General features: G+C 49.1%; 1 long non-coding RNA gene across 1 annotated transcript in view; it reads left to right on the plus strand.

The window, feature by feature from the left end:
- Nucleotides 1-2711: 2711 nt before the first annotated feature.
- Nucleotides 2712-27942, plus strand: part of LOC125150990 (uncharacterized) — a 29885-nt gene continuing 4654 nt past the window's right edge. Inside the window, exon 1 of the long non-coding RNA XR_007146565.1 lies at nt 2712-2955. This is a non-coding gene — a long non-coding RNA (uncharacterized LOC125150990). The remainder of the gene's footprint in view (nt 2956-27942) is intronic.

Consider the following 27942-nt stretch of genomic DNA (forward strand, 5'->3'; position numbering starts at 1 on the left):
TAGTGGGATCCTGACCTGTGCACACTAGATGCCAGTAGCACATCCCATCCGGTGGTGACAGTCAGAACTGTGTCCAGACATTGCTAAATTGCCCCCCACCCTGTGCAAAATTCCCTCCAGTTAAGAACAACTGCCCTATGGCAACAGCATCAGTTTTTTTTTTTAAGTTTATTTGTTTATTTTGAGTGAGAGAGATAGAGAGAGACATGGGAGGGCAGAGAGAGGAGAGAAAGAGAATCCCAAGGAGAGAAAGAGAATCCCTTCACACCGTCAGCAGAGAGCTTGATTGAGGGGCTCAAACTCACGACCCATGAGATCATGACCTGAGCCAAAACCAAGAGTCAGAACATCACTCTTCTTCATAGCTACTTTTCAAGCACGTGGGGCAGCTCACCAGCAGGTATTTGACAGACTTTTTATTGCAAGCGTCAAGTGAATTGAACAGTGGCAGCATTTCCCATGAGATGTTTTGCATTTGACGGATAAAGAGACTAAAGCAAGACTCACCTGATGGCATGCAATTTGTAAGTGGTAGAGTTGGGAGTCCACCCCAGGTGTGCCTGGCTACACAGCCTCCTCTTTGTGAGTCAATCTCCCGTGAGCATGTGAGCGTGAATCAGCCTTCTGGAGCTGTGGCTTGGACCCCGGTCTTGTGACAGGTGCATCAGGAGCTCTGCCCTGAGAGGACACACCCCACCTGAGTGCTGTGACCTTGGGCAGATCCCATCACACCACCTGGCTGTGGGGTTTCTCCTCCTGTGCAACCCCTGCCTGCGGGGTGGGGGGTGGGGGGGAGATAATGAGAAGATTAAGTGAGGAAAACGAAGCAGATGAATCATGTGATGGCTGTGCACGGGCCGGGAGGAGCCCCAGGGCTCCACGCAGGACCTAGGTCGTGGCGGGTAATAGATAGGAAGACATCAAGAGGCAGGAAGGGGCTCACCTAAGGACCCCTCTCAGCACGTTCTCCAAGGATTCTAATCCCAGGGTCACAAACTCAGGCCTACAACCACTCAGATAAGAGTCCTCTGGGGGCGCCTGGGTGGCGCAGTCGGTTAAGCGTCCGACTTCAGCCAGGTCACGATCTCGCGGTCCGTGAGTTCGAGCCCCGCGTCAGGCTCTGGGCTGATGGCTCAGAGCCTGGAGCCTGTTTCTGATTCTGTGTCTCCCTCTCTCTCTGCCCCTCCCCCGTTCATGCTCTGTCTCTCTCTGTCCCAAAAAATAAACGTTGAAGAAAAAAAAAATAAAAAAAAAATAAAAAGAGTCCTCTGGCTCAGTTAACAAGTCCCCTGCCGGCTTCCGCATCGGGTTGGCTGGATGGAGGCTGAACTCGGCCTCAGGCAGGTCTGACAGTCAGGAATGTGGGCCCATCCTGCCAGATATTTCCTTTTTACAAAAACAGCCAGAAATCTGGGCTTTCATGTGCAATCTCCCCGTTTAAACATATACTGACTACTAAATATTTGTACACTCTGTGCAAGCCAAACAAAACACACCTGTGGGCTAGAGTCAGCCCACAGAAATCAGCTTGTGAGCTCTGTACTTCACCCTTCGGGGCCAGCTTGTATCCCCCTTGGGAAGGGCCAGAGGAAGGCAGCTGTAGGCAGAGGTTGGTAAGCCGGAGGCCTGGGTGCCAAATTCCTGTTTCTCTCCATGCGTATGACAGGGTTGTCAATCCTAGCTGGAATGATGCCCAGGGTGAACCCCCCTCCGCGCCACCCCTCCTTTGCCCAGGCTGGGCCTGACTCACTGGGAGGATCTGGGTTGGGCTCTTTGCTTGGCTGGAAGCTGAGTCAGCCTTGACTTGTGGTAATGACGTTCACATGCCACCTGCCTGTCAAGAACCAAGCACAAATGGGGACCGGCCATTGCAGGGGACCACCACGGAAGCTGAGGCTGGCAGAAATCCTTTCCAGGCAGGCCTCCAACCGGGTCCTGTCCAGATGGGAGGTTGGGCCAAAAGACACCCATGATCTCTTCGGGTTGTTTTTAGTGCCCGCTCAGCACCCAGGGTTCTTCTTGGTTGCGGCACTCTGGTTTGGTCCTGACTACGCAACCCTCTTCCATTTGATTCCATGCAATATGAGGGAGGGATCTCAGTACGGGCTTCCGCGGTAGGACTGTGGCCCAGAATTGGTCCAGGAGAGCAATGCATCCCTCTGTCCGCAGTGATTGGTTAAGGGTGAGCACGTGACCCACCCGAACCTAGGAGAGTCTGCCCCCAGGAGGTCACCCCAAGGAGAAAGTGCACCTATTAACGAAACCAATCCGGGAAAGGCTCAGCAGAAGGTGGAACAAGATTCCAGTTGGGGTTTCGGGACTTCAATCCGGCAGTTCCTGGAACAATGATCTACCCTCCAGGATCCAGTCACAGCACCTGCAAATCTCCAGGTTTGCTTCCTCCATTTTAAGCAGGTGTCGGTCATTAGTAGCTGGGAGACCTAAGGGTCCCACCCTGAGGGTTCGCGATTCAGATTCCAGGTCCAAATCCCTTCGGAGTATCTGCCTAGAGTAGCTGTTTCTCAAGCTGTAACCCGAGGAGTTTGCGCTTTAGCTGTTAAGGCACATCGCTGAGCCCCCGTCCCGACCAACGGAAACGGATCCCAGGGTGTCGGCTGCGAGTGGGGCGGGTGAGCATGTTTTACAAGCTGCTAGGTGATCTTAAGGCTCAAGTTTGAGAGCACTGGTCGACCTCAGCTCTACCTTTCCACTCTCCTCCCTCCCGGTCCGAACCAGGTGATCCCGCCCGTCTGGCCACAGCTGATTGGATGAAGAGACGATACCCGTCCGAACCGAGCCAATCAGTTTGCTTTCCCCCAAACACGGAACTGGGGTTTAGGAACCCACTGAGTCTTGGAGGCTGTTTAAACCTCTCTCCCCAACCCACACCAAGAAGTGGAAAAGGCAGCTCAGCAGAGGCAGGCGAAGGAGGGAACAACTGAGAAGAGGCAGGACGTAAGTGACCAAGGTTCCATAATGTTCCTCATCCCCATTTCCGCCTCGCGAGCCCCCCCCCTTTGCCACTGGCTGCGGGACCCCTGTGTTTTTACAGACCCTTCCACTTTTTGCAGTGGGTAACTAACTCGAGTGATGTCTGTTATTTGTAACCAAGAGACCCTTACCTAAGAATCAGTTTATTTCTGAAGATCTCGGTTTCCTTATCTGTAAAATGACCAACATTTTGTGATTCAGGACACCCCCTCCCCATATGTAGTAGGTGCTCACAGAAGAGGCCCCCCCTTAAACGATTCCTTCCTTCAGATAAGGTCTTGGTAACGTGGGGTATAGGTGGCAGAGACATTTTGCTGCAACAGTGCTTCTGGAGCTCTGGTGTGCATTGAAATGACGTGGAGTCTGTCTAAAATACTGATTCCTGGACCCCACATGTGCACGCTGTGATCATTGGGTAGGTCTGGTAGGGCCCAATTCTCTCTCTCTATTTTACAGTTTTTTTAGGTATAACTGGCATACAGTAAACTCCATATGTTTAACAATTTTTAAAATTTAATTAATTTTTTTTTAGTAATCTCTACATGTACCCAACTTGGGGCTCAAACTCAGGACCCCAAGATCAAGTGTTGCATGCTCTTCCCGCTGAGCCAGCCAGGCGCCCTTAACAATTTAATGAGTATGTATGTATATCTGTAAAACCATCACCACAATTAAGACAATGAGAACTGCCATGAAAATCTCCATCACCACCAAGTTTCTTGGGAACTCTTTATAATCCTCCCTTCTTCCCCGCTGCCTTCCACTGCTTCCCCAAGCAACCACTGGTCTGCTTTCTGTCACTATAGATAGTGTGCATTTTCCAGAGTTTTACCTAAATGAAATCATGCGGCCTGTACATTTCCTTTGTCTGGCTTTTTTCACTCAGCCTAAGTATTTTGAGGTACGTGCATGTTGATGCGTTTATCAATAGCTCACTCTTATTGCGGAGGAGGATATGCTATAATTGATTTATCTAATCATATACTAATGGACACTTGAGTTTCCAATATTTAACTATCACAAATAAAACTGCTGTGAACCCTTCTGTACAACTCTGTAGGTACAAATGCTTTTGTTCCCTGGGATAAATACCTAGGAGGGGAATGGGGCGCCTGGGTGGCTCAGTCGGTTAAGGTCCAACTTCAGCTCAGGTCGTGATCTCACGGTACGTGGGTTCCAGCCCCGCGTCGGGCTCTGTGCTGATAGCTCAGAGCCTGGAGCCTGCTTTGGATTCTGTCTCCCTCTCTCTCTCTCTGCCCCTCCCCCCACTTGCGCTCTGTCTGTCTCTCTCTCACACACACACACAAATAAATAAACATTAAAAAACTTTAAGCCGAAATACCTAGGAGTGGAATGGCTGGATCCTACGGTTGGTGTATGTTTAATATTTTAAGAAGCTGCCAAACTGTTTTTCAAAGTGAATGCATTGTTTTACCTTTTCCCACCAACTTTGTACGACAGTTCCAGGGGCTCCCTATTCTTATCAACGTTTGGTGGTGTTTAAATTTTGACCATTCTAGTAGGTGTGAAGCGGCACCTCGCTATGGTTTGAATTTGTATTTCTCTAAGACGAATGGTGTGGTTGCTTGCCGTCTGTAGATTTTCTTGATGGGGTGTCTATTCTATTTCAATAGTCTTATTAATAAGTGTTTAGAGTTCTTTAGACATCAGATACAAGTCCTTTGCTAACTCTTACTTTTGCAAATATTTTTCCCCCAGTGTGTGCACGCCTTCTCGGTTTTGTGACAAAGGCTGTATGTAGATTACTTTGATACACATGAAGTCTGAGAACCCCTCCTCGATGACAAACAGTGCAAATTCAAACATTAACGAGAGGGGCTGGACTATCCAAGTAGCAAAAATTACGAAAAGAGAGCTCTCAGGCATTACTGGTGACAGACAATGGGGGAACACCCTTTATTCTCCTTTACAAGGAGTGGTAATTGGTGCAAAATCCTGGGAGGACTATTTGCTGATAGTTCATCAAAAATCTTTAACGTTTATTTATTTTTGAGACAGAGAGAGACAGAGCATGAGCAGGGGAGGGGCAGAGAGAGAGGGAGACACAGAATCTGAAACAGGCTCCAGGCTCTGAGCTGTTAGCACAGAGCCCGACGCGGGGCTCGAACTCACGGACCGTGAGATCATGACCTGAGCCGAAGTCAGACGCTTAACTGACCAAGCCACCCAGGCGCCCCATCATCAAAAATCTTTAACTGCAGGTTTCTTTGACACAGCAAGTTCAGTTCTAGACATGTTCTTCCGGAACAAATAAACAAAAACAGTAAGTTGTGTGTCCCAGGATCTTCAGTCCGGGGATTGTGCTGACAAGTGGGGCTACAGACATGCCTGGCCGGTTGGCCCCATTTCTTGGTACTGTGTCCCTATGTGCTCGGAGCACTTTTGCTTTCAAGCCTAGGTGGAAGGCTCAGGGGGACTGGGAGGTCAGTGGGACTGGAATTTGACCCTCGCTGGCAGGGTGGCCAGAGGAAAGTGCAGTGCAGGTCTCACCCAATTACCTCAAGAGTCTGGGTCCACATGTGAGCCTGGCGTGACCTTGGAAGCCTCCAGGATTCAGGTTTTAACCAACCACTAGTGCAAATTGGGAAACAGGGACACCTGGCTGACACAGCTACCCGGGGCCTAAGAAGCGACAGCCCTTTGCCCTCCACACGTCAATAGCGTCCCCGGGATTGGGGGGTGGGGTGGGGCTTTGTCGAAGGCTGGGCCAGGACTGCTCCAGCTGGGTGCGAGAAGGGAGCTGGGAGCCTGGAGGTCTGAGTTCTAGATTAGTCCCTGTTCTACTGTGCCACTTAGGGCCAGCCTGTTCCCTTTCCTAGGCGACAGTCTCCTCAGCTGGACAGCGTGGAGGTGGATGAGATAGTCCCCTCTGTCCCCTCCAGCAAGGAGTGAAATCGTGAGTGCTAGAACCAGCCAGACCTGAATTCCACTTCTGTCTCCAGTGCTTTCTGTGACTTGGCATGTTGCTCAACCCCTTTGTACCTCAGTTTCCATCTCGACTTAAAGTCCTGCAATGGCTTCCCATTGTGCTTTGGGAAAAGGCCCTCGTGATCTGTCCCTTCCCACCTCTCAGCTCTAGTTCCCGCTACTCTCACTCTCATTCATCACACTCCAGCCACACTGGAGCCCCTAAACTCCGCCTCCTGACCCCAGGGCCTTTACACATGCTGTTGCCTCTGCCTTGCATGCCTTTGGCTCTCTCCCTACCTAGGTCCTGTTCATTTATCAGAGCTCAGATGCCACTTCCTCGGGGAAGCCCTCCCCGACCCCAGACTCAGTCACGCCTACTGCTTCTCCTTCTCATAGCACAACTGTGGCCAGTAAGTAGTTATCTCTGCGTGATTATTTGTCTGATGTCTGTCTCCCAGGGGCATTGTGAGCTCCCTGAGAACAAAAATGGGACAGTCTTGTTTGGGCCCCTTGCACAGGCCTGACAAAATTACAGGCACCCCAGTAATTTTGTTGAACTCGTGCTGACACCATTCTTCATGCCTTCTAAGATGCGTGTCCCTCCGCATTTAAACATCTCTGAGGGGCACCTGGGTGGCTCGGTCGGTTAAGCATCCGACCTCGGCTCAGGTCATGATCTCATGGTTCATGGGTTCGAGCCCCGCGTCGGGCTCGGTGCTGACAGCTCAGAGCCTGGAGCCTGCTTGGGATTCTGTGTCTCCCTCTCTCTCTGCAACCTCCCCCGCTCGTGCTCTGTCTCTCTCTCAAAAATAAGCATTACAAATTCAAAATAAAATAAACATCTCTGAAATCAGAACGTATTTCACAAGTGCAGTTAACAGTAGCACCCATGACATATTTGTCAATGCCTATGGAACAAAACTGTAGCTTGGAAGGACATCTCGAGACAAGAATGACATGCTCGGAAGAAAATCTGTGTCACCCACGCTCTTAATGACACAGGACAGTGTTGTCTGGAACGACACAGACCTCAGTGACCCTGAAGGAAAAAGTGAAGCAGAAAAGTTAGACGCTACATGTGCAGAAGTTTCAGGAATATCTTCACTAAATTATTTTGATCATAGGCATGCGCAATAGTGATATGATAAAAAAAAAAACTCTAAAAGAGCACCTTCAGTAAATAGAAATGACATTTCTAAGTGATGAGTGCTGTGTCATATTTTACTTGGTAGTGCTTTTTTCCTTTTTAGTGGCACAAAAACAAATGCTGCGTCTTTCAACTGAGGCCGTCTTAGATTTGATTCAATACTGCAAGCTCCTACCTTGACGGGACTGTGGGGCAACTCCAGCAGAGACCGGAGGAGGGCACAGAGCCCTGGGTGGCCACAGGGGGCGCTCGGTTCCCAGGCGCCTTCCGAGTCCGAAGTTTGAGGAATCTGGGGTCGGAGAAGCCGGGCGGTGTGTCGTTATCCATCTGTCCTGTAGGTGACGCTAGAGAACCGCAATCAGGCGCAGCTCTGGGTATAGCCCAGAGAGTTCTAGCCTGAAGGCCTCAGGAGTGTCCTGTTCAGGCAAGGAGTAGGCTCTCTTGCCACCCCAGGGAGAGGACATAGCCAATTCTACCAGCCCATCTAGCCCAGAGGCAGCTCGCGGTGTGGAGAGAGCTTAGGAACAGAAATGGGGAGCCCTGCCTTGTCTGCACAAGCTGTGTGATTTTGGTTCCCCTTTCCTTTCTGGCCTCAGTCTCCCTCCCATGCAGTGAGGGTGTGAGAGCCTGCCAGACCTGACCCCTGACAGTAAAGGTCTGCAGTGGCTCAAAGACATCCACCGGCTGCCACTGGCTTACCTGCCAAAGCCCTGGGACAGCCCTCTCCCTACTTGACCTTGCCACCTCCCACTCAGGTCAGAAAGCTTCCCTTCTCCCTGGATTGGGGGAAGAGATTCAATGACTTTCCCAAGACTACAGAACTGTGAGTGGTGGGAGCCAGGAGTGAAAGCTGGGTCTGCTTGCTCCTTCAACTGTGACCATCTGACGTCCTGTGATGGAAGGGGACACAAAAGGCAAGACAGGAGTGAACTTCCCACCAAAGAAAGAAGCTAAGACCTGTTCTTTGGCACAATGATGGATCAATCATACATGCCTAAATTTGTCTCCCTACTAAGGCCACTTAAGTAAAGAGATTTTTTTTTTTTAAGCCATTGATTTCTCGGAAAAGCCACAGACAGCACAAACTGTGAAAACTTGATAAAGTAGAATCTACCAAAATGTAAAACTCTGGCTCGTCAAAAGTCGTCGTTAAGAGAATGAGCAGGCAAGACACAGACTGGGAGAAAAATACTTACGATACGCATCTCTGACAGAGGACTTGTATCCAGAGTATACAAACAATGCCTACAACTCAATAATAAGACAAACAGCGCAACCTAAAAATGGGCAAAATATCTGAACAGTTACTTCACAAAAGAAGATGTACAAATGGCCAATAAGCCCATACGAAGACGTTTAACATTGTTAGTCATAAGGGAAGTGCAAATTAAAACCGCATCGAGAGCCTCCACCTGCCCACTGGGTTGGCTACACTTAAAAAGACGGATAATTCCAAGTGTTGGTGGGTGTGGATCAACTGGGTCTCTCACATCCTGCTGGTGGAAATGCGAACAGGGCAGGGGGCGGGGGGCTCAGTTAGTTGAGCTCACTCTTGATTTCGGCTCAGGTCATGATCCCAGAGTCATGGGGTCGAGCCCAGCGTCAGGCTCTGTGCTGAGCGGCGGAGGCTGCTTAAGATTCTCTCTCTTCTCCTGCTGCCCTCTCCCCGACTCGCACTCTCTCTCTCTTAAAAAAAAAACACAACAAAAAAAGTAAAATTGGGAACACCACTTTAGAAAACAATCTTGCAGTTCTTATAAAATGAAATCTACCCTTCCTGCACACCCAGGCAACCCACTCTTGGGTATTGACCTGAAAGGAATGAAAACATATGTCTGCCCAAATGCTTGTTCCGGAGTGTTCATGGCAGCATTATTCACAACAGGCCAAAACTAAATCTATCCAGTGAGTTGTGTAAAAAAGTGCATAGATCTGAAGCGTGATGAGTGGTTTAACCCCAAACTGCAACACTGCTTCCACAGTGGATGATGGGGGGGGGGGGTGTGTGGAAATGGGGGTGATGCAGGAGCGCGAAGTCCTTTGTCCTAACAGGTAGTAGGCAGGTAGTATAGGGGAGACAGGGAGACGGGGTAGAGAGTAGATGATGGCTAAAATGAATGTATCAAAAGATAGCCGTAAGTGCTTATTACTTGGAAAGAAGAGAGGTGTAAGTGCTAGAAAAAACCAGCAACAGCGGTTGCATTTGGGGAGATGGGGCGGGGGGACAGGGAGGGGCAGACAGGAAACCGCCGTGTCTTGTTATCCCCCTTCAGCACGTGCTGATTTTGCTTTCTGTGCACATGCTGTGTTTCACCGAGTCCGAGATGCCCATTTATTTACATTTTAACGTCTTTATTTTATTTTTTTTTTAACGTTTATTTATTTTTGAGACAGAGACAGAGCATGAACGGGGGAGGGGCAGAGAGAGAGGGAGACACAGAACTGGAAGCAGGCTCCAGGCTCTGAGCCATCAGCCCAGAGCCCGACGCAGGGCTCGAACTCACGGTCCGTGAGATCGTGACCTGAGCTGAAGTCGGACGCTCAACCGACTGAGCCACCCAGGCGCCCCAACATTTTAACGTCTTTAAAATGAAGATCTGTCTTCTTAAAATCAATGGTGCACCTGACAGCTGTAATTGGCAGTGTTTTTCGTTTCTTGATGGTGCATACGTAAGGGTGCATGTTACAATTGGTGATGTCTTAGATTCACTGAAGTATGGCGTTCGTTTTATCTTACTTGTTTGTTTATTTTTAGGTAAACTCTACACCCAATGTGGGGCTCAAACTCACGACCCCCAAATCAAGAGTCGCATGCTCTATCAACTAAGCCAGACTGGTGTGCATGGGTTGTTGCTTTTTTTTTTTAAGTTTATTTATTTTTGAGAGAGAGAGAGAGAGAGCATATGCAAGCAGTGGAGGGGCAGAGAGAGAGGGAGAGAGAATCCCAAGCAGGTTCAGCACAGTCAGCGCAGAGCCTGATGCGGGGCTCGATCTCATGAACCCTGAAATCATGACCTGAGCTGAAATCAAGAGTCGGACACTTAACCGACGGAGCCACCCCGGCGCTCCTGGCATTCTTTTTATAAAGAATTATTTTTAAAAGTGAACCAATCGGAACAGCTACTGTTTAGTGAGCTCCTAGTGTGGGTCAAGCACTGTGCTTCCTGCTTTTACTTAGTATTCTCAACAACCCTGGCTTACGGTTCAAGTTTTTGAGAAGAGGAAATTGGGGCTCAGAGAGGTTAAGTGACTTCCTTAATGTTACCCAGCCGGTAGGCGATAGACACAAGTCAAAACCGAGGGGCCGTCTGACTCCTGAGTACGTCGCCTCTGTTTTGATTAGCTCGAAAGAGCTCTATCTGTGGTCCCTCTGGCTGAATGGTCCAGAGAGTGACAGGGATTTCTCAAAATCACACAGCAACAGTAAGGCTGAGTTGGGCCTCGACCTGAGCCTTTGAGCCCCAATCCAGTGTCCTTCTCTTGACCCTGGCCCCTCCCTCCCTTTCTGTCACCACAATGCTCAGGACACCACCAAGAGCTCCTAAATGCGGGCAACACTTAGGGGGCCAAGCAGAGGCCTGGGAGGTGGGGGGCTCAGCAACCCTGTGGCCTGTGAACATAGCTGTGAACACCTGGATCAGCAGCTGGGCAAGACTGGCCCCAGGACGGGACAACCCCCACCAGGAGGAGCCTGAGGTCACCAGTGTGGAGGGAAACTGTGAGGAGAGACCAGGGGCTTGTCTGGAAGCTGTACTTGCCCGGGAAGCTCACTCTTTTTTTTTTTTTTTTTTTAAGGTTTTTTTTTTTTTTTTTTTTTTTTTTTTTTTTTTTAGTGTTTATTTATTTTTGGGACAGAGAGAGACAGAGCATGAACGGGGGAGGGGCAGAGAGAGAGGGAGACACAGAATCCGAAGCAGGCTCCAGGCTCTGAGCCATCAGCCCAGAGCCCGATGCGGGGCTCGAACTCACGGACCGCGAGATTGTGACCCGGGCTGAAGTCGGACGCTTAACTGACTGAGCCACCCAGGCGCCCCAAGGGAGCTCACTCTTTTAATGCGACGGTATCTTTGGGGTGGCTGGGGCACAGGGTTGCTGGCTCTGATAACAATGGGGACGGGGATAAAGCCAGCCAAGTCGTCTGTGGGCTTTGCCTCTCCATTTACTGACCGTGTCACCAGCCCCCCCTAACGGAGGCCCAGAGAGGTCAAGCCCTGCATTTGCAGTCACACAGCCAGGTGCCCGTCTGACTCCTGACCCTTAGCAGGGCTGCTTCTCCCACGGCGTTTACATCTATCTGACGGTACGTGTCTACGTGGGGCACCAGCCCCGTAAAGACAAACCCACATCCTGTTTTCTGGCTCTGCCTCAAAGATACGAATTTTTGATAGTGGGGCATCAGGAGCTAATCTCTCACGTAAAGCCCTGCCTCCTCGTTCCTTCCTCTCTCCCCCGTCCCCGACTTGCACTTGGCTGTGGCCTGCCTGTGGCTTTTGCAGCGTTTCCAGTTTCCACACCTCATGTCTCAGAGCCTCACTTTCCTTTTCTGTCAAATGAGAGGAAGGACGAACCTGACTCCACAGGGCGTTTTTGGAGATTAGCCGAGATGTGTTCCGTGCCTGGCATTATGCCTGGTGGGGGTCTGGGAGGACAGTCTTAGGAATCGAGGACATGGATGTGCCCCTGGTTCTGCTACGGACTAGCTGTGCAGCTGGAGGCAAGCCCTGCCACTCTGCACCTCAGTTTTCCCCGTCTGTGTGATGGGGGCTGTGGCCCTGACCTACCTTTCATTTACCTAAGGCAGATTCCGGATGAGACTGACCTTACTGTAGCTCACCGTCATTTTCACCACTCAGTTTCACTGACCCTCTTCTCCCATCAGAAAAGTCCATCTAGAAAGTTCATACCAAGGCTCCTCTGTTCCCGAGGGGGCCAAGAATCTTCATGGGACTGAGCCGCGTGATTCTTCATCTGCAGAGCGGGCTCAAAGACTGCGCATGCGTCACTGCAGTGTGGGGAGAAGTCAGTGAGTGATGCACGTAGATAGTGCAGGGGAGATCATCTGGCAGAAGACCTCCCTTCCACACGATTCCAAGACACGTGAGCAAGGATGTTCACTGCCACAGAATTTGCAATGGAGAGAAGTGGAAATCGCCTCATTCTCCTGTATGCACCTACGGCGGCAGACCCCAGATAGCCCAGTGTTCCTCGATGCCTGGGATTCTCGGCCTTGGGAAGCCCCTCCCACATGTACCAGAGTTGGGCTGAGAGACCAGTGGCAGAGTGGCCTGCCATTGTGGAATGTCACCTCGTGACAATGTGGAACCATCACAAATGACCAGGTTATGAAAGACTGCCACTTCTATCTTGGGTTTTCTGCTTACTCTGGGGAAGCAGCCATCACGTCATGGGGACACTCAGCCTGTGGCGAGAGACCCACGGGACTCAAGTCTCCAACTATAGGCAGCAAGGAACAGTCAAAGGAGGGAGCCTGGAAGCCGATCCTCCAGCCCCTTCAGAAGACAGCAGCCTCCAGGAGCCTGGGTGGCTCAGACGGTTGAGCATCTGACTCTTGATTTCGGCTCAGGTCACAATCTCACAGTTTGTGAGATTGAACCCCACGTCCAGCTCTGGGCTGACAGCATCGAGTCTTCTTGGGGTTCTCTCTCTCCCTCTCTCTCTTTGCCCCTCCCCCACTTTCTCTTGCTTTCTCTTTCTCTCTTTCTCTCTCTCAAAATAAATAAACTTAAGGAGGAGGAGGAGGAGGAGGAGGAGGAGGAGGAGGAGGGAGAGGAAAGAAGACAGCAGCCTCAGCCAAGAACTTTCTGCAACCCCAGAGACCCGGAGCCAGAACGACCCAGTTGAGTGACTGCCAGTTCCTGACCCTCAATATCTCTCCCATAATAAATGTTTGTTGTTCTAAGCTGCTGACTTTTGGGAGAATTTGTTATACGGCGGTAAATAACTAATACAGGGCCCCATAAAATATATTTATTCATGTGTTACAGCATGCCAGACCAATGTGGAAAAGAATGAGATAGATCCCTGCACCCAAACATGGAAAGATATCCAAGGTACGCTGCTAAGGAGATCTTGCAGAACAATATATATCAATGGATGCTTTTTGTATAAAAATATGCTGTTATGGCACAGCAAAAAAAAAAAAAATCTGGGAGAATATCTAAACTATTAATAGTAGTTGTTTCTCCTTGAAGAGCAGGGAGGGCGCACTGAGGGACTTCATTCATTTCTGTGAGGTTTGAACGTTTTATGATGTCTTAATTTGGTAAACCAGTGGAAAAATACAGCTTTTAAAAGATTTGCCTAGGAAGAGCCTGGTAGAAAAACATAAATCAACTTAAACAACCAATAACCCATGCAATCTCAGTGTTGTAACAGATGAGGAATTAATTTTGTGGTCTTTTTTTTTTTTTTAAGTTTATTTAGAGAGAGAGAGAGAGACCACGCAAGTGGGGTAGGGGCAGAGAGAGAGAGGGAGAGAGAGAATCCCAAGAAGGCTCCACGCTGCCAACGCAGAGCCCAACATGGGGCTTGAACTCATAAACAGTGATATCATGACCTGAGCCTGATGCTTAACCAACTAAGCCACCCAGGGGCCCCGAATTTCTTAGTCCTGTAAAGTTCAATCATCAGCTGGGAGGGAAGGGTGGGAAGGACTTTCCTCCATGGAGCTCTCCAGGTTTCTGGCTGATGGGGACTTTGCTGTTTTCACATGTGGCTTCCTAGGTGGCCCTGGGCATAGATAGACATCCGGCTGGCAGAAGGGGGAAGTGAGAGGGTAGGTAGAGGATGAAGTAGAAGATTTTTTGTGCGACAGATCTGAAATGATGCTCAGTCACATCTGCCCACATTCCATTTGGCCAAAACTCAATCACCCTCTGGCCACGGCTCCTACTTGATGACCTCAGGGTCATCTACCCCTTGCCCACCACCCAGGCTGACTGTCCACTTTCATTGTGTTCTTCTATCTGAGAACCTTCTTTTCCACCGAGGTTTTATTTTTAATCACTACACCCACCGTGGGGCTTCAACTCCCAACCCCAAGATCGAGAGTCACACGCTCCACTGACTGAGCCCGCCGGGCACGCCCCCTATCTGAGAGCCTTAGCCACAGGAATCTTAAGGCAAGGCCTCCTCCTTCTCCAGATGCTGCTGGCCACCCAGAGGAAGGAAGTGCTGATACAGCACATTCTGGAAGTGTTAACTCTGCTGAGGGTGGCTCAGCCTGTCCAGTGTGGTCCATCAGTCAGGAACACAACCTTTGACCTGGTGCCCCTCCCGTCTCCCCCTCCCAAGGGCAGGGCCCATCACCTAGGGTGGAGCTGTTTGAGGATGAACCCAGGGTCATGGAGCCCCAGGAATTGTTTGCAAACTGCTGTGTGCATCCGTGCGAATCTGCAAGCCAGCACTGCCAAGGTCAAGAAGTATGATGACGGGTGTTCCCCGTGCCCCGCCCTACACCAAACACTGTGCTGAGGGCCTGTCCCACGGAAGTGTGTGGGACCCTCAAGCTATGCTCTGAGGAGCCCCCAGATGGGCAAACTGAGGCTCAGAGAGGTGACATCATTTACCCAAGGTCACACAGCTTCTACGGGGTAAGGCTGGGAAGAGAGCGTAGGCAGGTCTGCCTGACTCCGAGACTAGTGTTTCTTTTTTCTTTTTTCTTTTCCTAAGAGAGAGACAGAGTGTGAGTGAGGGAGTGGGGAGGGGCAGAGAGGGAGACACAGAATCAGAAGCAGGCTCCAGGCTCTGAGCTGTCAGCACAGAGCCCGATGCAGGACTTGAACCCATGAACCGTGAGATCATGACCTGAGCCGAAGTTGGACACTCAACCAACTGAGCCACCAGGCACCCCTCTTTTTTTAAAGTAAGCTCTACACCCAATGTGGAGCTTGAACTCATGACCCTGAGATCGGGAGTCCCATGTTCTACTGACTGAGCTAATCAGGCACACCCAAAGCCAGTGTTTCTAATCCTTCCTCTACGTAGGCAATCAGGGTCAGTGTCTCCCAGTTGATGACATTTGAACTGAGGCCTGAATGATATGGAGTCAGCAGCAAAATGAGACGATGTGGGGAAAGACATAACACGCAGAGAACTGGCATGTGCAAATGCCCCGAGGCAGGCATGGGCAAGGACAGGGGGTCTGGTGTGATCAGGGGTCTGGAAAACAAGGGGAAGGGGAACGTGGAGAGTGAACTCAGAGAGTGAGTGGGGACACCCTGAGGGCCTTGCAAGCCACAGTAAGGAGTTTTGATTCTACTGGAAGAACAGTAAGACCTTGGAGGATTGAAAAAGCCAGTGATACTTTCCAAAATGTGGTCTTGAGGAATGTTAAGTTTTAACTATTTCAATATTCTAGTAAAATCGCCAGCCTCCATACTTGACCACATGGAGCGTGGTCTGTGTTAGCATTTCTGCTTGTGTCCGAGCCAAGTAGGACTATGTCAAGGACCCCAGGCCAGTGAAAAAATAAATAGAGAAGAGAAGGCAACTGTATTAGTTATCTATTGCTGTCTAACATATTGACCCCCAAAACTCAGCAACCAGAAAAACAACAAACATTTATCATCCCATGGTTTCTGTGGGTTAGGAATCCCCAGCTCAGAGTCTCTCACCAAACTGCAGTCGAGGTTCTGGCAGGGGCTGAGGACCCATCCGAAGGCTCAAATGGGGAAGGACTTGCTTCTTAGCTCACTCACCTGATTGTCGGCAGCATTCAGTTCCTGGATGGCTGTTGGCCAGAGGCCTCCCTCAGTCCATCACCACGTGGCCCTTGCCATAGGGCAGCTCACCACATGGCAGGGGGGTTCATCAGAGCCAGCAAGTAAGAAAGCCAAAGGGAGAGCAATATGGAGGACAGCGTCTTTTTGTAAGCTTATCTCAGAAGTGATATCCCATCACTTTTTCCTTAATAAACTTAAAAAAAAAATGTTTGGGGGGGGTGGCGCCTGGATGCCTCAGTCTATTAGGCATCTGACTTCAGCTCAGATCATGATCTCTCGGTTCATGAGTTTGAGCCCAGCATCGGGCTCTGTGTTCACAGCTCGGAGCCTGGAGCCCGTTTTGGATTCTGCGTCTCCCTCTCTCTCTGCCCCTCTCCCCCTCGTGCTTTCTCTCTCTCTCTCTCTCTCTCTCTCTCTCTCTCTCTCTCAAAAAGAATATATATTAAAAAATAAAAATAAAAAAAATAAAAAATAGGGGCACCTGGGTGGCTCAGTCGGTTAAGCGTCCAACTTCAGCTCAGGTCATGATCTCACAGTCCGTGGGTTCGAACTCTGCGTCAGGCTCTGTGCTGACAGCTCAGAGCCCGGAGCCTGCTTCGGATTCCGTGTCTCCCTCTCTCTCTGCCCCTCCCCTGCTCACGCTCTGTCTCTCTCTGTCTCAAAAATAAATAAAAACATTAAAAAAATTAAAAATGAATAAAAATAAAAAATAAAAATAAAAATTTTGGAATGTTACGATTTCCAGAAAAATTGCAAAGAGAATACAGAGAGTTTCTGATGACCCCCCCACACACACCACCCAGTTTTCCCTAACGTTATCATCTTAATTCACCATGAAACATTTGTCAAGAGAAACCAACTCTGGTACATTATTATTATTATTTAAGTTTTATTTTCGAGAGAGAGAGGGAGAGAGTGTGAGTGTGGGAGGGGCAGAGTGGGGGCAGAGGATACAAGGCAGGCTCTGGGCTAACAGCAGCGAGCCCGATGCAGGGCTCGAACCCACGACCCACAAGATCATGACCTGAGCTAAAGTCAGATGCTCAACCGACCAAGCCACCAACGCGCCCCTGGTATGTAGTTATTGACTAGATTCTAACATGTATTCATATTTCACTCATTTCTCATTTCCAGGATCCAACTGAGGATACAAGACAGCATTCTGTCACGTTCCCTTGATTTTTTCTGTGTTTGACAGTTTCTCAGTCTTTGCTTGCTATTCGTGACTTTGGGTTTTGAGGAGCACTGGCCAAGTACCTTGTAGAATGTCCCTCAACTTGGGTTTGTCTCTGTTTTTCCTCATGATTATGTTGGGGTTATGAATTTAGGGGTACACTCAAAGGGGTGCAGAATTAAAGTCCACCTCCTGGGAGAAGTATCTTAAATTATTTGGAATTCTTCTCTAAAGAGGATTTGTCCCTTCTCTCCCATTTACGTGTTTCTTCAGTCATTTACTTAAATCAGTATGAACTTATGCATGTTTATTATATGCTTTGAGTTATAATGCAATACTGTGTTATACATTTTGTGGCTTAAATTGTTCAAGCTTTGACCATTGGCAACTCTTTCATGGTGGCTCCTGTGTCCCTTTAACCTGCCCCTGTCCTTTTGGTTTTTTTTGAGCATTTCCTTGCTTTCTGGCACTACCACATGCTCCAGGCTCATATTTTCCCTGTCTTAACCTTAGATTCGGTCATTTTTGAAAGGAGCCCTGATTACTGTTATTGGAGAGTAGTATTTAGAAGCCAAGATCTGGGTCCTGGGTTTTAGTGGTTGTTGCTGGTAGGGTGTCACTGCTTCTAAGCCCTCTCAGCCATCCTGTGACTTTCGCTGGGTCCATTCATCAAAAGCTGATCCCTGAAGGAGGGACCTGGGTGGCTCAGTGGGTTGAGCATCCGACTTCAGCTCAGGTCGTGATCTCACGGTTCGTGAGTTCGAGCCCCACATAGGGCTCGCTGCTGTCAGCACAGAGCCTGCTTTGGATCCTCTGTCCACCCCCCCCCCCGCCCCTCCCTCGCTCTCTCAAAAATAAAATAACAACATCACAACAACGTAACATAACATAAACAACAACACCAAAAGCTGATCTCTGGACTCAGCCCGCTCTCAGGGGGAGGGGATTACACTGAGGCACGAATACCAGGAGTTGGGCATCACTGGGGGCCATTTTCAAGGCTGTTTCCTGCAGTGACTAATGCCAACACTGTTAATTGCGAAGGTCAGGAGCAACGCTCACGTGCATTGGCAGCAGACGGGCAGGGACACAACGCAACTGTGAACAGGAAAGGGGAAGCCCTTTCCCTGTCCTTATGAAGTGATCTCCAAGATCCTCTGTTAAGTGCAAATAGCAGGGAGCAGAGCCACGGATGTGGCGTGAGACTTTCCTCTTTTTAATGAGAGAAAACACGATATACGCTCTGACTCCTAGAAACTCCTAACGCTGATTTCTAGGGAAGAAGGGTAGGAAATGTACCTATATCTCTGCCTATCATCTATTTAGCTAATATCTATCTATCTAATTACAAAAAAAAAAAAATTGGAACAGGGGCACCTGGGTGGCTGAGTCAGTTAAGTGACGGACTCTTGATTTCGCTCAGGTCATGATCTCACAGTCGTGGGATTGAGCCCCACCTCAGGTTCTGTGCTGGCAGGGAGCCTGCTTAAGATTCTCTGTCTCTCTCTCTCTCTTTCTCTCTCTCTCTCTCTCTCTCTCTGCCCCTCCCCCATGCACACGGTGCATGCATGTGCGCTCTCTAAATTAATTAATTAATTAAAATTTTGGAACAATGTGCAAGTATTATCTGTTCCAAAAAGTAAAGTAAAAGTAAAAAAAAAAAAAAAAAAAGGTGCTGTTATGCCCAGTGAAGGACAAAAGGTGATGATTTCCTTGTGGTTTGGAAAGAGAAAAGTGGTAGGCAGGCCAAGGCCCCCTGGGGAACACAGGGGCTGAACTCAGCACCGTTGGGGGCAACCTCATTCCCACAAAACATCCTCGCCTGTCAACAACAACATCACGTGCAGTGTGTGCAGCAGAGCGAACGTTATTCTTGTAGATTGGTTTGTGCCTAATTTGTAGCTGTGCGGTGTAGTGGCCAAGAATACAGGACTCAGGAGCCCGGCCGTGTGTGTGTGTGTGTGTCTAAATCCCAGCTCGGCCGTTTCCGAGCTGGGTGACCGCGGGCAAACAACTCACCTCGCTGAGCCTCAGTTTGCCGTCCTGTAAAATGGGGACAATAGTAGTCCGTACCTCATAGGTGGAGGTAAGGATCCAGTGAGTGAATACATGTCAGGTGCACAAAGCAGGGGCTCAGTAAATGTGAGCTTGTATGGTTATCAAGTTCACACATATTTAGGAAACAGAATAATGGAAATAGCCTGTGTCACCTCTGGAGCTCTGAGAGATTTTCCCCTCTCAGATGGGCGTTTATGTTATTCTAGCTGGAGGAACATTGGCCTGCATATGGCCCATGCCCAGCCCAGCCCTGTTCACATGGTCTGCCCTCTCCCCAGTTCCCTCTCCTCCCCCAGCCCAGACTGAGATGTGAGCTGGGCAGGGCAGGGCGGGTCTGTTGGCTCTGGTAACCCTGCCGTCTAGTCTGGCGCCTGGCACAGACAAGGGTTCTATAACCATTTGGTGAATAAATGAACGCAAAGCAGGCACGAATGAGTGGAAACTCCGGCAGAGCACATATGACCATGTTACTGAACTTCCCCTCAGGTGATCAGGGAAGGCTTCCCGGAGGAAGTGCGTGTGTGTTGGGGGGTGGCGGTGAGGGGGTGTTCTAGGCAGAGGGGACAGCGTGTACAAAGGCCCAGAGACTAGGCAGCCTTCTCTTCCTTCGGGGAACTGAAAACAGGCTAATCCAGGTGGAAGTCAGAGGGTGAGGGCAGGAAGTGGCAAGGGAGGGGTGGGCAGGCAGGTGAGCAGGGCCCAGATCACTCACTGTCCTGAGGAGGCTGGAAAGCAGGGACCCCCCCCCCCCCACCGGCCGAGCCAGTGCTCCTGGGCTGCATCAAGTTGCTTCCTGTTTTGGGGTCTCAGTCCTCTCACCTGTGAAATGGGCACTGGGATCTTATGAGGGTGAGCACCACATGGGCCCACAGTGTGCCCCTGGAGCCTGGTGGTAGAGACCGTCTGCCGGTCAGCAGGACAACCTGGCAGAAGGTGTCACACCCTTAAAACGTTCCTAACCTTCAACTCGGCTGTTCCTTTTCTCAGAACTTGCCCTGAGATAATTTAGGACTTGTGAGAAAGCTGGCTCAGAAGATGTTCATCAGAACACGGCCTGGAAAGGGAGAACAGTGGGAAGCAGCCTAAGTGCCCAGCATCAGGTGAATGAACGCTACACTAGCCAGAATCCTGGTGCAAATTCCTGATGATGTGCAAAGGTCTTCATGGCCCATTCACAAAAACATTTTTATTGCAAAAAAAGGACATCTCACTTTGAAAATATTTAAGCCCTAAAGAAAAGTATAAAGTAAAAGCCAAAAGGTCCCCCTTTGTCAGCCCATTTCTATTTCTATTAATTTTTATTTTTTTAAGTTTATTTATTTATTTTGAGAGAAGGAGAGTGCAGGAGGGTCAGAGAGAGAGGGAGAGAGAGAGAGAGAGAGAGAGAATCCCGAGCAGGTTCCGTGCTGTCAGCACAGAGCCTGATGCAAGGCTTGGACTCATGAATTGTGAGATCATGACATTAGCTGAAACCAAGTGTCGGATGCTTGACTGACTGAGCCACCAGGCACCCCAGCCCATTTCTACTCCTGAAAGTTAAGCACCATCAGCAGTTTCTTGAACGGTCTTTCAGATTCGCATCAATGCATATACAAACATATAAACATGCATGTGTGTATTATCCAACATACACGTGAGATGATATTTTAGTAAAGGTGTGCAGTTTCTTTTTTTTTTTTTTTTACATTTATTTTATTTATTTTTGAGAGACAGAGCACAAGCGGGGGATGGGCAGGGAGAGAATGAGACACAGAATCTGGAGCAGGCTCCAGGCTCTGAGCTGTCAGCACAGAGCCTGACGCGGGGCTCGAACTCACCAACCCCGTGAGATCATGCCCGGAGCTGAAGTCGACGCTTAACCGGCTGAGCCTCCCAGGTGCTCCAGATATGCACAGTCTCTTAATAAAATATTACCTAACTACATGTATTGTGCTAGGTTGTTACTGGGGTGGCCCCCACCGCATCTTGTCTCCCAGCATCCATGCCCCGGATGTGGGCCCCTCTCACACCGACTTTGGACATGACCATGTGACTTGCCTTAGACAAGGGGACATGAGCAAGCATGATGAAAGCTGGGGCTTGGTAAGCCCTTGCACTTGGAAGCTTGGCCTCTTGAAATACCCCCGGGATCCAGCCGCTGTACAGAAGCTCAGAGTAGATTGCAGAAGGATCAAGGGCACCCAGGGCAGGACCTGGTAGGTGGGAGGCCATCTTGGAAGCTCCAGCCCAGCCACACGGCCAGCTGAGCACAACCATATGAGTGAATCCTGCTGACCCCTTGTGGAACTGAAGAATGGCCAGTTTCTGGACGGTTTGTTACTCAGCAATTGATAATAGATGGTTCTGCAACTTTAAAAGAATCTTAACAGTACATGGACGCCAGGGTGGCTCAGTCAGTTGAGCGTCCGGCTTCGGCTCAGGTCATGATCTCGCAGTCCGTGAGTTCGAGCCCTGCGTCGGGCTCTGTGCTGAGGGCTCAGAGCCTGGAACCTGCTTCTTGTTCTGTGTCTCCCTCTCTCTGCCCCTCCCCTGCTCATGCTCTGCCTCTCTCTCTCTCTCAAAAATACATAAACATTAAAAAAACTAACTAACTAAATAAAAGAATCTTAACAATACATACATCTATCATGAACGTCCTCCTATGTCAGTTCATGTGGATGAGCTTGTTCTTTCTAATGCCTGCGTAATTTTCCATGGGGTCAATGAAACATCATTTTCTTTCCCTTCTCCTATGGATGGACGTTCTTTGCCCTGACAAATAGTGCTACCTCCTTGTGTGAATATCGTTGGTAACTGACATTAGCGTGCTTTTAAGATAAATTCCCAGAAGTGGAATTGCTGGGTCAACGGGTATGCATTTTAAAAGTTTCAGGGTGGCTCAGTCGGTTGAGCGTCCAGCTTTGGCTCAGGTCGTGATCTCACAGTTCGTGAGTTCCAGCCCCGCGTGCGGCTCTGTGCTGACAGCTCAGAGCCTGGAGCCTGCTTCAGATTCTGTCTCCCTCTCTCTGCCCCTCCCCTGCTCACATTCTGTCTTTCTCTCTCAAAAATAAAATAAAACATTAAAAACAATTTAAAGTTTTCACAGATATTGCTGGGATACCTGGGTGGCTCAGTTGGTTAAGTGTCCAGCTCTTGGTTTCGGCTCAGATCGTGATCTCACGGTTCGTGGGTTCAAGCTCCACCTCAGGCTCCACGCCAACGGCACAGAGACTGCTTGGGATTCTCTCTCTCCCTCTGTCTGCCCCTCCCCCTCTCACTCTGTCTCTTTCTCTCTCTCTCTCTGTCTCAGGATAAAGAAACTTAAAAAAAATTTTTTTTAATTAAAAGTTTTCACAGATGTTGCTAAAGTCACCCTCCAAAATGGTCGCTACGGCTGCAGGGAGCAGAGTCTGGGGCCCCAGCCCGCACCCCCGCACCCCCCTCCTCCCACCAGTTCCTTCCTCTTCTGTCGAGGCAGCTGTGCTCAGCACATCCTCTTTCAGCGCTGCCCTTGAAGGCGCTTCCCCAGCAGACCTGCCTCATGGATAGGCCCAAGTTCCTCCAGCCTTGACCCCTACTCCCAGTGACTCTTTGTCTCCAGTGGGCCCCGGGCCCAGCCCCGCCTCCTGCAAAGAGAGGAGCCTTCCAGGTTCACCTTTTGACTTTGGATAAACCCTTGATATTCTCTCTCTCTCTCTTTTTTTTTTTTTTAATTTAATTATTTAAATTTATTTTTAATTATTTTTTTTTAATTTTTTTTTTCAACGTTTATTTATTTTTTGGGGGGACAGAGAGAGACAGAGCATGAACGGGGGAGGGGCAGAGAGAGAGGGAGACACAGAATCGGAAACAGGCTCCAGGCTCTGAGCCATCAGCCCAGAGCCCGACGCGGGGCTCGAACTCACGGACCGCGAGATCGTGACCTGGCTGAAGTCGGACGCTCAACCGACTGCGCCACCCAGGCGCCCCTATTTTTAATTATTTTTTAACTTTACATCCAAATTAGTAAGCATCTAGTGCAACAATGATTTCAGGAGTAGATTCCTTAGTGCCCCTGACCCATTTAGCCCATCCTGCCTCCCACGACCCCTCCAGTAACCCTCAGTTTGTTCTCCATATTTATGAGTCTCTTCTGTTTTGTCCTGCTCTTTTTTTTTTTTTTTTAATGTTTATTTTTTGAGAGAGAGAGAGAGACAGAGAGTGGGCGGGGAAGGGGCAGAGAGAAAGGGAGACACAGAATCTGAAGCAGGCTCCAGACTCTGGGCTGTCAGCACAGAGCCCGACACGGGGCTCGAACCCACGAAGCAGGAGATCATGACCTGAGCAGAGGTCGGACACTTAACCAGCTGGGCCACCCAGGCACCCCAACTCTTGATCTTCTCTGGCTCCGGGTGATAACCATGCCGACCTTTTGGGCTCCGTTGTTTACTCCTTCAGCAAATGGTAATTTATTTATTTATTCTTTCAGGAAGTGATTATTCCTTTACTCATTCATGCATTCATTCTTTAAACCAACACTTATTTAGTCATTTGTTTGTTCATGCCTTCTGCAAACATTTATCATTCTGGCCTCGTGGCCCCCATGATGCAGGGGGAGGCACAGGTAGCTACACAGGTATGTATTTTTATGTACTTGTATATGGGGCTGTGTCTTCTGAAATCAAGTGCAAGTACGCAGGGACCTGTGTACACGGGTGAGGCAATTAGAACACCATCTTGAGATGGGAGGATGTAGGGGCCAAATGGGTAGAGACCAGGGAAGCTGGATTCCTGGTGGGTGGAGTGGCTTGTACAAAGGCCCTGAGGTACAAGGGGCCTGTCCCATTCCTTTCGGGGACAGAAAGAAACTGAGGGCACAGCGAAGGAAAGAGATTCCTGATGAGGCCCCGGGGGTCAGCAGGACCACACATGCAGGGCCTTGTGGGTCACAGTGGTGACTTTTAACCTAAGAGCACTGGGGAGTCATTGACAGGATGGTAAGACTATTAAATGGGATTCATTATGCAAAGCTCTTAACCTGTAGTTAATGCTCAATGCACATTGCTTTATTATTATTATGTGATGATGATGATGATGATGATGATGATGATGATGATTTTAAACTTTCTCTACCCTCTGGCCAGAGAATTCCCTTTGATCCCAAGAGGCCCTGACTAGTCTGGACCAGCTGTGTTCCTTGACTGGGAAAGACTCCAGAATTAGCCCCAGTGTTTTTAGGAAATGGTATCCACATCTAGAGATCATTAGTAACTTGCCCCAAGGTCACCTAGGGAGGCAATGCTGGAATTTGAACCCGGCTCTCTGACTTCAAGCCTAGTTCTCTTTCACCCCATCCCTACTGCTAAAAGCAAGCTCTCACCATCTGCTTGCCCTGCTTGAAACCCTCAATGGCTCCACACTGCCTCCAGAATACCCACAGCCTGGCCTTCAAGGGCCCCTGTTCAGGGTTACCTCTCTCTGTCTCCCGCCATTAACCCACACCAACGCAAAAAGTATTGTTCGATATTCCCCAGAGGCCACAAGGAAGCCTGCCACTACCCACGTGCTGGTGCCATTCCCCCCACGAATTCGGGGAGTGGGGGCACTCCAATCCCTTCTCTAGTCATTCTGCTCCCCATGGAGCCCACCTGTCCTCCTGGATTCATTTCCTCTGGCTGCTGTAACAACTTACCACACACTTAGTAGCTTAAAACAACACAATTTTTTTTAATGTTTATTTTAGAGACAGAGAGAGAGAGCAGGGGAGGGGCAGAGAGAGAGAGGGAGACACTGACTCCCTCAAACCCACGAACCATGAGATCATGACCTGAGCTGCAGTCGGATGTTTAACTGACCGAGCCACCCAGGCGCCCCAGTATGTTTAACATTTTAAGAAACTACCAAACTGTTGTTTAAAATCATTATACCACTTTATGGTCCTACAAGCAGTATATAGGGATTTCCAATGACTCTACATCTTTGCCAATATTTGGCATGGTCAATCTCTTTAATTTCAGCTCTTCTAATAGGTATGTAGTGGCATCTCATGATAGCTTTATTTTGTGCATCCCTGGTGACTATGGAGCGGAACATATTTCTTGTGCTTATTTGAGGCTGTCCTTGTATGTCACTAAATGGAGATTTACATTATTCTTTTCTTTTAATGTTTATTTATTTTATTTGAGAGAGAGAGAGAAAGTGCAGGGGAGGGGCAGAGAGAGAGGGAGACAGGATCTGGAAGTGGGCTCCGAGGTGACAGCAGAGAGCCCGATGCAGGGCTCGAACTCATGAACTGGGAGATCATGACCTGAGCCGAAGTCAGAAGCCCAACTGACTGAGCCACCCAGGTGCCCCAGTTTACATTATTCTTAATGACTGGGTAGTACTACATTGGATCCATCTTTTTATTTCATCAAGACCCTATTGGGGCGCCTGGGTGGCGCAGTCGGTTAAGCGTCCGACTTCAGCCAGGTCACGATCTCGCGGTCCGTGAGTTCGAGCCCCGCGTCGGGCTCTGGGCTGATGGCTCAGAGCCTGGAGCCTGTTTCCGATTCTGTGTCTCCCTCTCTCTCTGCCCCTCCTCCGTTCATGCTCTGTCTCTCTCTGTCCCAAAAATAAATAAACGTTGAAAAAAAAAATTAAAAAAAAAAAAAGACCCTATTGGTGAACATCTTGGTTGGCTTTGATATTTGGCTGTTCCACCTAATACCGCAGTATACAACCACGTATGCGCATTCTGCCTACTTGTCTATTTCCATCACGTGGTATTGACGGGGAAAAGGAATGCACCCTTTTAGGGCTTTTGAAACACATTGACAAATAGCTGCCCTGGAAACCTGCACCCATTACAGCCCCACTGGCAGCATGGAGGAAACAGTCCCTGCTTCTAATTCCAGCAGAAGCCTCCAGAGCAATGACTTGCAGGATTTGGGGAAGTCTTTCAAGTATGACCCCATGACCTCTGGCCAGAAGCCAGAAATAAGGGCAGATTGGCCACAGGACTCCCTTGGCGTGCCCTTGGCAAATCATTATGATGGTTCCCGGGGAGGGGCGGCTGTTCTGGGAGGATCTGGGAAGGAGGGGAAGAGGTGGAGTCAAGCCTGGATGTGAGCCCAGCAATATTCACTCCTGACCTGTGATCTCGGGACAGTCACTTGACCTTTTTTAACCACAGTTTTCTCAGATGTGGAGTAGAATAAACGATAGTAACCCCCAAGCATGTGAAAGCCCTTTACAAATTCAAAAACATTCCACAAAGGTGTGTTATGAGGAGCTTTTGTTTCCTCTCCGGAAATGTAGGCAGCACATACTTCCTCCTGGGTTCCTACCTGAAGGGCAGCTCGCTGGGAGGAGGGGCAGGACCTGGTGAGGGAGGGAAGAGAAGCGTGGTTGTCAGAATAAAGGTGTCCACAGCCACATCGGGGGATTATTGTGAATATGTTAGGTCACATGGCAAAGGGGATTAAGGTAGCTGATGGAATTAAGATTGCTAATCAACTGACCTTAAAATAGGGAGATTATCCAGGATTATCTAGGGGGGCTCAATGTAATCACAAGGGTTCCTCAATGGGAAAGAGACTAAAGGTAGAACAGAGATGGCAGCGTGGGAAGGACTGTGTCGTTGGCTTTGAAGATGGAGGAAGGGGCCATGAAGCAAGGAGTGCAGGAAGCTTCTAGAAGCTGGAAAAAATAAGGAAATGGATTCTCTCCCAGGGCCTCCAGAAGGAACATAGCACTGTGGACACCTTGACTCTAGCCGAGTGAGACCTGATTCAGACTTCTAACCTCCAGAACTGTAAGGTAAAAAAATTTGTGTTGAGGGGCACCTGGGTGGCTCAGTCAGTTAAGCATCTGACTTCGGCTCAGGTCACGATCTCGCGTCAAGAGAAGTAAGAGCTCGGGGCGCCTGGGTGGCGCAGTCGGTTAAGCGTCCGACTTCAGCCAGGTCACGATCTCGCGGTCCGTGAGTTCGAGCCCCGCGTCAGGCTCTGGGCTGATGGCTCGGATCCTGGAGCCTGTTTCCGATTCTGTGTCTCTCTCTCTGCCCCTCCCCCGTTCATGCTCTGTCTCTCTCTGTCCCAAAAATAAATAAAAAACGTTGAAAAAAAAAATTAAAAAAAAAAAAAGAGAGAAGTAAGAGCTCAGGTCCACACAAAAACTGATATATAAACGTTTACAGCAGCTTTACGTCTATCAGCCCCAACCTGGAAACAACCCGAAGGCCCATCACCTGGTGAATGGATAAATAAACCGGTATATCTGCACAATGTAATACTATTTACCAATAAAAAAAAAAAAAAGGAACTCTCAATCAACACAACATGGACGAATCCCAAAGTAATGATGTTAAATAAAAGGAGCCAGACCCACAAAACCAAAACCAAAACCAGAGTGCATGACTCCATTTATATGAAATTCTAGGAAATACAAACTAATCTATAGGACAAAAAAGGATCAGTGGTTCCTAGAATGTGTGCATTTGGGGGAGGCGGTGACAGGAGGGATTGCAAAAAGTTTAAAGAAACTTTTGGGGATGATAGATAAACTCGATGTTGTGAATGTGGTGATGGGCTCATGGGTGTACACATTGAAACTCAAACACTTTACTTTTTAAATGTCTGTTTTTAAGAGAGAGAGTCCACACAGGGCTGGGGCAGAGACAGAGGGAAACAGAATCTGAAGCAGGCTCTGAACTGTCAGGGCAGAGCCCTACTGGGGGCTGGAACTCACCAACCACGAGATGATGACCTGAGCCCAAGTCCAGACACTTAACCGACTGGGCCACCCAGGCCTCCCAAAACCCACACACGTGAAATATGTACAGTTTATTGCATGTCAATCATACCTCAATAAATCCATATTTTAGAAAATATTCCCTCTAAAAAAAAAACCGTTTCCAACTGTACATACAGTCTGATTTCCTTTTCAGGGGGGAAAAA

Source organism: Prionailurus viverrinus, chromosome D4 (genome assembly GCF_022837055.1).
Source record: "Prionailurus viverrinus isolate Anna chromosome D4, UM_Priviv_1.0, whole genome shotgun sequence".
Taxonomy (NCBI): Eukaryota; Metazoa; Chordata; class Mammalia; order Carnivora; family Felidae; genus Prionailurus; species Prionailurus viverrinus.